Here is a 10,997-nt window from a genome sequence, read left to right on the forward strand (position 1 = left end):
CATTCAAGAGACTGAAGTAAGAGGATCACCTGTGAGTTCTAGGCCAGTCTGGGACTACAGAGTGAATTTCGGGTCAGCCTAGACTAGAATGAGACTGTGTCTCAAAATAAATAAATAAATAAATAAATAAATAAATAAATAAATAAATAAATGTAATGGCCCAGAAAGCCAAATGTCACATGTTCATTCTCATATGTAATGTAGACTTGTGTGTGAGCTGGACCAAAATCGGTAGCAGAGGCCAGTAAGCTAGAAAAAGGCTATGAAGGAGGGAGGAGAGGAGAACTTGAGGGGATGGTATTGTGTGTATATAAATAGAAGAACAGATTACAAGGAGGAGAAAGGCCTAAGGGAGGTCAGGGGAAGAGACTGTGTAAAAGAAGGGTGGGGGAGGGCCAATCAAAACTCAAGATATTCTGAACAAGACATATGAAACCCTACTTTCTTGAATAATGGCACATCCAAAAGCCATAGATTGTTACTAGAAAATTTTCAGTACCAGGGATGGGATACCTTCCAGTGAGTTGTTGGCCAGGGAGGTCCCTGTTGCCTCTAAAACATTATACGCTATTACCAAGGCCCTTGGTTCCCTTGAGAACGAGATGGTAAGACACTATTGCTGAAGACTTCACATGCCTGAGCAGCAAAATCACTGAGAAATCAAGCTGATGCTGAGCAGAAAACCTTCTTCTTGTAGACCAGCCAACTGAAAGCTGGAAAAAACTGTACTGTATGCAGCCTTACGGGAGACAGAGTCATCAGCAGTGAAAACAGTGGACACTGGAAGCCTTAAGTTTAGCCAGACAGGCCAAATGACCAAACAAGTGCAGTAGTGGCATGTCTGCTCTGGGGAAAACCAACTGCTCTCAAATTGGATTGAAGACCTGGTCTATGGGAGGGAATATGTGCCTAGTACTGAAAACCTAATCAAAAGCCTATGGCAGGGGAGGTCATGAGCCTTAGGGGTATAAAGCCGACTCTTGTCTTGATAAATGCATATATTATTCTCACCAAATTGCCCCGAAAGCACTACACTTAATGTTCATTTTCACATATTAATGCTACTCTCACTTCTAGTTAGAGAAGCTTCCCTTTTCAGATGGTGATGACCACTGGGATGACCCAAAAGACAAGATAGGGCAGAAAAGGGAGGAGTGTCCAGCACTGAAACATCTCACACCCTCCAAGGCTCAGGGTCCATATGGAAGAGGTGGTGGAAAAAATGTAAGAGCCAAAGAAAGGAAACCACTCCTTACATGCAACTGTCCAGACAGAAATTGGCCTCAATCTCCATGACCTCACAGTGCCTAGCAATACCTACACAAGACCCTCTAATAGAGAAAAAGATGATGACATTAAATTAAAAGACTGACTAATGGAGAAAGGGAGGGGATATGACGGAGAGCAGTTATAAAAGGGAAAGTGGGGGAGGAGAGGGAAATACCATGGTTTGTTGCTTATAAGTATAGAAGTTGTCAATAAAAACCATATATTAAAAAATAATAAAAATAAATAGAGATGATCCTTATTCCTTTAAAATGGTCAAATTAAGAATGGTGGCACACACCTTGAATCCCAGCATTCAAGAGACTGAAGTAAGAGGATCACCTGTAGGTTCTAGGTTATGTCTCAAAAAATAAAAAAATAATAGTAAAAGTACTGGTTGAGCTTTTCCCTCCCTTAGTGAGGAATGCTGATTTTTGTGTCCTTCCCCTCCACTGCTGCCCAGGTGTAAGAGACAGGCCAGCTCATGACTTTTCGTGTCCTTCCCCTCCCCTGCTGCCCAGGTGTAAGAGACAGGCCAGCTCATGACTTTTCGTGTCCTTCCCCTCCCCTGCTGCCCAGGTGTAAGAGACAGGCCAGCTCATGACTTTTCGTGTCCTTCCCCTCCCCTGCTGCCCAGGTGTAAGAGACAGGCCAGCTCATGACTTTTCGTGTCCTTCCCCTCCCCTGCTGCCCAGGTGTAAGAGACAGGCCAGCTCATGACTTTTCGTGTCCTTCCCCTCCCCTGCTGCCCAGGTGTAAGAGACAGGCCAGCTCATGACTTTTCGTGTCCTTCCCCTCCCCTGCTGCCCAGGTGTAAGAGACAGGCCAGCTCATGACTTTTCGTGTCCTTCCCCTCCACTGCTGCCCAGGTGTAAGAGACAGGCCAGCTCATGAGTTTTCGAGACCTGAAAAGCCGTGCTGGCCTGCAAGTGCTCGCTTATTACCTGCCAACAAGAGCTACACTGAGGGCACGTGGCATCGCAAGCCGGCGTGGCAGTATTTGAAGCAGTCTCTGGCCTGCTGACGTGTGTCATGCTCTCCATCGGTGTAATCATATCAAGCCTTAAAAGGAAAAGACCAGCCTTTCAGGAGTGAAAAACATCTTTGAGCAAGTATGATCCTGGCAATGTGGAAGACAACACAGGGCATGGATCTCCAAGTACTAAAGGTGATAATGACCTTAATCTCTGGATCTGATGCTAAGAAGGAACGCAAAGAAGCAAAAAGGCTAGAGGAAGAACGCCTTGCACAATATGAACCAAAGAAAATCAAAAAGGCTATAGTTGCTACAAAGTCTTCTATCTTAAACCTTGGGATAAGACAGACATGGCAATATTAGAGGAATGTGTCAAAAGCATTCAAGCAAATGGCTTGATCCTGGGCTCTTCTACATTTGTTCCAGTGGAATACAGGCTTAAAAAACTTCAAATTCAGTGTCTAGTTGAGGATGATAAAGTTGGAAATGATATGTTGGAGGGCCAGATTACTGCTTTTGAGGACTGTGCAGTCCATGGATGTGGCTGACCCAAATCCTATCCTGGATCATGGCACTTAAACAAAAGCTTGAAAGATTTGAAAAAAAAAAAAAAAAAAAGGTTGAACCATAGTTCTATCAAAAGGAGAGAGAAGGGTTAGAGAGATGGTTTAGCAGTTAAGCCATTTACCTGCAAAGCCAAAGGACCTTGGTTCGATTACCCAGGACCCACATTAGCCAGATGCACAAGAGGGCACATGTATCTGGAATTTGTTTGCAGTGGCTAGAGGCTCTGGAGCCCCCATTCTCTCTCTTTCTCTCTGTCTTTCTCTCTCTTTCTCTCTTGCACTCTCAAATAAATAAATAATTTTTTTAAAAAGGAGAGGGAATGTCCAAGGTATTTTCAAATAAGATTCCATAATTCTGTTGGCTTTCTCCTCCCATGAAACAAATTTGCACAAAACACCATGTGTAGTTCTATTTTGCAAGTATGTATGCAAACACGCTGTTGTGCTAAAGCCTATATGTCTATTCTAAATTGGGGACTTAAGAGTTGGGACAATTGTCTTTCACATAAAGATGAGATAACTTTCTGTGGGAAGGCCTGGCATGGGAGCAGTGTAGAGGACTAAAGACTAAGTTGTTCACTTGGCACCTTATAAATCTGTGCCTTTTCCATACAACTGTGGCATTACTTGACCTGTATCAGAAATTCCAAATTTCCTCCTGTGTCAAAGGGTGGACATGGGTGTAAAGTGGAGACACTGCTGAAGAACCCTTAGAGTTCTCATGAATAAGTTATGTAAACATTATCACTAGCAAAAATCCCTCATAACAAAAACCTAAACTAACCCAGGAATGATAACACATGCCAGTCATTAATGTCAGTACTCAGTAGGCAGAAGTAGCAGGATTACAGTGAATTTGAGGCCAACCTGGGACTATAGAGTGATTTCCAGGTCAACCTGGGCTACAGTGAAGCCTGCGTAAAAAAAAAAAACAAAAAAAAAAAAAAAAAAAACAACAACAACTAAACTTCAGAGTGTGAAGCAATAGGTCTGGATTACCATATTTAAGGACTTAGAAGAACTAAACCTATAAAAATTAGTTTCAGAAATTATGAAAGCACCCGTGATGCCAAAAAATCACATTAAATTAATGATGTTCAACAAACCATCAGAATCAGTTGGAAATCTACAAAATGGGAGAAAAGCTTTATCAGCTATATATCTGACAGAGGTTTAATATATAGACTATACAAAGAACTCAAAATGAAACCCTAATCAATTAAAAATATCATTCAACCCAGTCATAAAGTGGGTATGGAACTAAACAGGGAGTTTCAAAGGAAGAATACAAATGGCCAATAAATTTCAAAAAACTGTTCAATATCTCTAGCCATCAGAGAAATGCAAGTTAAAACTACCTTGAGATTCCATCTCTCTCTCTCTCTAAGTTGAATGGCTATCATTTAAAAAAAATCAAATGACCTGGATATCCATGACATCATAGTGCCTGACACTACCTATACAAGCCCATCATAAGAGGAGGAAAGGATCATGACATCAAAATAAAAGAGAGAATGATTGAGATGGGGAGTGGATATGATGGAGAATGGAATTTCAAAGGGGAAAGTCGGGGGAGGAAGGGCATTACCATGGGATATGTTTTATAATCATGAAAATGTTAATAAAATTTGAGAAAAAAAATCAAATTATGCTGGGCATGGTGGCGCATGCCTTTTAATCCCAGCACTCAGGAGGCAGAGGTAGGAGGATCGCCATGAGTTTGAGGACACCCTGAGGCTACATAGTGAATTCCAGATCAGCTTGAGCTAGAGTGAAACCCTACCTTGGGGAAGAAAAAAAAAAATCAAATGAAAAGTATTGGTGAGGGTTGGGAAAAAGGAAACACTTATCTGCTGTTGGTGAAACTGTAAACTTGTACAGCCATTATGGAGATCAGTGTGAAGAAAAACAGTTCTACCATTCGACCCAGCTGTGCCACTTCTGGGCATATGACCTAAAGAATAATTTTCACTGTGGAGATACCTGCTCAGCCACGTTTATTGTTGTTCTATTCACAGTCATCCAGAAATGGATTCATCCCAGATGCCCATTATCTGATGAATGGATAATGAAGATGTATCTCTACACAATGGAATCCTATTGAGTGGTATGGAAAAATGAAATTTACAGGGAAAATAGACATGGAAAAATTGCACTACGTGAGGTTACACTGATTTAGAAAGACACCCCACATGTTCTCTCATATGCAGATCCTAACATGGAGTACTCTGGTTTATAAGTCATAGTAAGAATCAGTAGTAGTACAGGTAAGGAAGCTAGACTGGGGCTTAGAAAGAGGAGAAGGGAGGGGTCAAAGGAGGAGATAGTAGTCAGGCAAGTGGAGGAACATAACACAAGGGTTGGAAGAATTTTGGCAGACAGGGATGAGGGAGGGAGGTGAAGGGGGAGGTACACAAAACTAATGATGGCATTATTCAGTACCATAGAAATCTACTTCCTCGCTAGCTAATTAAAAGATATAACTTTCTTAAAGAGAGATAGTTTGGGCAGAATCACTCTGCAGGGGTGGAAAAAGCTTTACCCTAAAAGCATAGGTCCTTGCTGAGAAATTCTAGCACTAGCACCAGAACCGGGTTACTCACAGTCCGCAAAGCCCCTAAAACAATGCAGGCCATTGCCAAAGCACTTGGTTACCCACTGGAACCAAATGGTAAAATCCTATTGCTGAAGACACCAGAGACTGCAGTTGCAGGACACTGAGACATGTTGGTACTGGGGAGACCTATGTGAGCTGCTGGAGAGTAATAGACACCAACAGTGTAAACAATCAGTGAGTCTTGCAAGCTACAAATCAACTAGCCAGGCAAGATTTACCCATCAGTGCAATAGTGGCATATGTGTTATGAAGGTAATCAACTGATATATGATTGAATATGAGACTGAGAGGGAAGCTTCCACCATTCCTTGGTTAGAAGGAAAGGCTATGTCCACCAAGAAGCCTTTGAGATGTCTGTGATTACCCCTCTGATTCACGCTGCTCTTGCTCTTGGTTAGACAACCTGCTTTTCACAGATGGCAATGAATACCAGAGAGACCCAAGGCCCCTCAGAATGACAAGGAAAGCAAATGAGATGAGCTATCTCTATCACATCTGCTAGGGCTGAGGAAGTATGACAGAGGAAGGGGTGGATTAAATGAGTGCTGTTGCCATGATTTGCCTGAGAAGCTCCTTCAGGGAGATGGCAGTAGACACTGAAGGGAATCAAACTCAGAGACTGCTGAGAGCACAACACTAAAGGAGACTTATAAAATGCCCTCCAAGGCTCAGGGAACATTGGGGAAGAAGGGGTCGAAAGAACCTAAGAGCCACTGGGTGGGAAGGAGTATCCTGAGACATTATCCCCACAATCTCCACAGAGGGGATTATGATTATGGTATGTTGTTTATAGTTAAGAAAGTTATCAAAAAAAAAGCTTTAACACTAATTTAAAAATAAAACATAAGAAAAGTAATGATGCTATGTCTACTATGTGAAAGATTCAAAACCATTAATAGTACGACTTAATTATAATAAATATATTTGTAGGAAAATGTTTGTGACACAACATAAAATCAAAAAGCAATATGCAAAATCATGTTTCTTTTGATCAGAACTTTTCTCATTTGTTTTAAAAGAAAAAAATTTATTGGAGAGATTTTAATAGTATTTGATTATAATTCTGATAAAATAAGAACATAAATAAATAAAAACAAGGAAGCCCCCCCAAAATAGTTTGTACAGGTAATAATTTCTTTTATCAGAATTTTCATTTTTCAAAATTTCTTTTATATCATATTATTTTATAATATAAAGTGAATAAAATCGAAGATTAAGTTGGGGCTGTGTTAGTATTTCCCTTGACACAGAACCCACTGGTACACCAGCAAACTCATAAGAATCAGAGTCAAAAGTCCTAAAGCAACAGTCATAAGACAAGAAAGAGAAAGCCTAGATGGAATAAGCAGCTGCAAAAAACAGAATCTAAGCAAAGCCTGTGTGAGAAGTGTGGAGGGAAAGAGACACTCAGGGAGGAGAGCTGAGATTTTGAAGTACTTCTGCCCAGAGTGCTAGAGACTCAGGCCTTAAAAATTCCTTTCCTGGATCTGTAACACACTTTATCTCAAGTCAATTTACTGGAAAAAAATTTGCTTTGGAAATCAAGGCTTAGATATTCTTTTTTAAAATTTATTTATTTAAGAGAGAGAGAGAGGGAGGGCTTCCAGCCACGGCAAATGAACTCCAGACACATGGACCACCTTATGCATCTAGCTTACATTATACTAGAAAATTGAACCTGGGTCCTTAGTCTTTGCAGGCAAGCACCTTAACCACTAAGTCATCTCTCCAGCCCAAGGCTTATATGTTCTTATACTTTGATAGTGCCAATATAAATGGTTTCAATCTTTTAGAAATTTGGGGATAACTTGGCATACCTTGACAGGATTGCAAAGACACTTTTCCCTTTGGCTCAAAAATTTCGCTTTCAGAACTATTTTTCTACAGATACTCACATATGCAAAGTGTCATATTCCTATGGCTATTTGTGGCAGCAAGGTGTGTAGGAGGCAAAGACTGAATTCAATCCAGCCTTAAGTACCTATCAATAAAAGACAAGCCAAACATATTTTGACAAAGGTATAAAGTAAATATGTAGCTTCTAAAAAGGAATTTTTTTAAAACTGATATGGAAGTGAATTTCAAGGTATGTAGTTAAAAGAAAGAAACATTCCTCAGAACAGGGTACACTGATATTTCTGGAAGTATACCCAAAATCACTTCTCTGTTTTTTTTTTAAATAAAATCAAGTGTGAAAATATATCTAGGAATTTAATAATGTGTACCCTGGGAGGAAAAAGGTGGCTAGAGGGAGAGAAAGAAGGGAGAATTTCCAGCCTTTTTTAATCTTTTGAATTTGAATCATGTAAATGCATTATGCAATGACTTTAAAACACATAAAAATCAAAAACTATACAATGGTCTACAAGTCAGAAGTACATGAGAAAATTGATCTTGCTTTGAAATCACTATTGGAAGTAGAATGACATTATTAAGTTGGCATCATGTTTAAGAATGGAACATTACCTCCCATTAACTATGTGCCATACAACTTATAACTAAGAACATTATGTTTTAGTTTGAAAATTAAAGTGTTTCCCAATTTTTATTTCAAAATTATAGGTATCATGTAGTGTAATAGTGTATGAATTGTATGTTAAGAGAAAAAAATTTTAAAGATGCTTAAGTTCCAGTTCTGACTTCTTTAGTAATCTTTCTTTTTGTTTGTTTGTTTGTTTGTTTTTTTGAGGTAGAGTCTCACTTTAGCCCAGGCTGACCTGGAATTCACTATGCAGTCTCAGGGTGGCCTCAAACTCATGGCGATCCTCCTACCTCTGCCTCCTGAGTGCTGGGATTACAGGCGTGCACCACCATGCCCGGCTCCCTTAGTAATCTTTAATTAGAATATTTATCTTGAAGCCAGACACAGTAATCTACACCTACAATCCAGCAGAAGAATTTTAGGTTTAAAGTCACCCTCAGCTACATCACAAGTTTATGGCCAATTCATAGTGAAAGATGCCTTTATAAAGAGAATTCTCTATGATAAATATTTTTGTTGATAAATTCAAGATCACTAGATTTATATTAACAAGAGAATATATTTTCACCATAAAAGATTATTTAATTACAAAGACAGATGTTCATTTTAGGTGTTATGTTAGATGATAAAAAAAATCAAATTTTAATTTCAAATTGCAAATTTTTTTAAATTATTTCTTTTTTATTTATTTGAGAGAGGGAAAGAGGAACAGAGAGGGGAGTGAGAGAAAGAGAGAGAGAGAGAGAATGGGCATGCCAGGGTCCTGGGGACTCAAACCGAGGTCCTTTGGCTTCACAGGCATGCACCTTAACTGCTAAGCCATCTCTCCAGCCCTCAAATTTCAAACTTTAATTGTGTTTGTATAACCAACAAGTCATTTAAGAAAAAGTAAATAAAACAAAATTTTTATTTAATTTTAAATATATTAGTTCTAGCTCTAAGTTCCAACTTAGTATGACATCATATTTATACTTCAGAAGTATATTTCTTTTGATTTACTATTTCTATCCCGTACACATTAGCACAGATATAATCTCAATGAAGGCAAAGCTATGCAAAAATGTGTAGTGCAATATAGTTTATGATAATAGCTATAAATCTAAACACTTAAGTGTATTGGATTGACTTGGAAAATTATGGTAGTGCGTTCAAAAGACAGCATTAAAAATGAGGAGTGAGTTGGACAGAGCTCCTGGTTCCTTCCCCACCTCCCAGTTCCGTGGTCCCAGTTCCCCTGCTGCTGGCTTGGGACTGCCTGCACCCGTGAGCTTGCTGCAGAATCAGGCCCCTTGTTCCACCTTCATGATTGAATGGCCCCTGGGTTCCCAAGTCACGGATGCCCTGCTCCAGAGGGTGTACATGCAGGAGTGAGTAGGCCATATCTCTTTGGTTCCCCACACACAGCTCCCAGTTCCCTGGTCCAGGTTACCCTGCTGCTGGCTTGGGGCTACCCTGCAAGCTTGCTCCACCTTCCTGACTGAAGGGCCCCTGGGTCCCCTGCTCCCAAGGGTGCACACATGGTGGAGTGAATAGGCCAGATCTCCCTATTCCACGCCCTCTCCTCCCAACTCCCTGTTCCAGGTTCCCCTGCTGGTGCCTTGGGGCTGCTTGGACCCACTGTGTTGCTACAGAAGCAGGTCCCTTGCTACACCTTGCCAATTGGGTCTCCAGCTCCCAATCCCTTGCTCCCAAGTGTGTTCATGTGGAGTGAATAGGCCAGAGCTCCTGATTGGTTCCCCACCTTCCAGTTCCCTGGTCACCATACCCCTGCTGCTGCCATGGGGTGTCCTGGTCCCTGAATGCTGGTTGTGGAAGCAGGTATTTTGTTCTGGCTTCCTGGTAGGCCGCTGGATACTCAAATCCCTGCACCCCTGGTCCAGAGGGTGCACGAGCCACTGTGGAAGCTGGCCTCTTGCCCCTGGATCTCCAGCTTCCTAGCTCCGGGCTCCTCAACCCCTGATCCCCACAAGCTGAAGAATACCTGCAAGTGGAGTGAGCAGGCCAGAACTCCCAGTTCCCCAGGTACCTTTGATGTACCTGCAAACTCCACAATCTGTGCATATACAGTTATAACCCCATTGTATTCCATGCGATTCACATTTAAAACAGAGCACTCACCAAGTAGCCTACAAAGAAAACTACTTGCTTCCCCCTTAAGAGAATAAAATGTTTCCCTATGATGGGTAGACCACAACACACACACAAAAACAACAACAACAATGAAAGTCAGAAAAATGAGAGATCTCCACCAAGGTTGCCTAGACCCACAATGGAAACCTCCAGTGAAATCACAGAGAAATCGACAGAAACTTAATCCCAAAATGAAAACACAACAACCAATGAAACCCTGATCAAAAGACTTGCTGAAGGCTGGAGAGATGGCTTAGTAGTTAAGGCACTTCCCTACAAAGCCTAAGGACCCATGTTCAACTCTCCAGATCTCACATAAGCCAGATGCACAAAGATGAAACAAGTGCAAGGGCACACATGCCCACTAGGTGGCACAAGTGGCTGGAGTTCGATTGCAGTGGATGAGGCCCTGGTGCATCAATATTCTCCCTCCCCCCCTCCCTCTCTCTCTCTCTCTCACACACTGTCTCTAAAATAAAATAATAGAAAAAAATTGAAGAAAAAAAAAGAGGACTTGCTGAACTTGAATCAGAATATGGACTGAGGGCTTCAGGAGCCAGGCGGGGCAATTTTTCCTGGTGACTACCCTGCCTCCTTCACAGCAGCTCCCAGGCACCTTTCTGTCCAGCGGGGTGTTCATGGCATTATGGCACTGAGGTGTGTCCTCTGTTCAGCAGGAGACCTGGGCAGGGCTCACTTCCAGTCCATCCAGTGTCCTGTGCTAGGCTTGGCTTGCAGTAGCTGAGCATGTCAGTGGGCCAAAGGGGCGGAGCCGTCTGACACCCCCATACCCCTGCCATCCAAATCCATGGGCAGACGGGCCACTTTCCTAAGGCCCCAACAGTGTCTAACCAAGTGCCTGTGTCACAGGGGCTTGTAATGTAAAATAAATAAATAAATGGAAACCGCCCAGAAGCAGCAAGCAGGGTAGTGGGCCAAGTTGACCCCTTTGCTCCACCA

The 10,997-nt window shown here is 41.6% G+C and overlaps 1 pseudogene; it reads left to right on the forward strand.

Annotated features, from left to right (window-relative positions):
- The first annotated feature begins 2,156 nt into the window (after window positions 1–2,156).
- Window positions 2,157–2,821, forward strand: LOC101616677 (annotated as a pseudogene).
- Window positions 2,822–10,997: the final 8,176 nt, after the last annotated feature.

Source organism: Jaculus jaculus, chromosome 18, assembly GCF_020740685.1.
Source record: "Jaculus jaculus isolate mJacJac1 chromosome 18, mJacJac1.mat.Y.cur, whole genome shotgun sequence".
Taxonomy (NCBI): Eukaryota; Metazoa; Chordata; class Mammalia; order Rodentia; family Dipodidae; genus Jaculus; species Jaculus jaculus.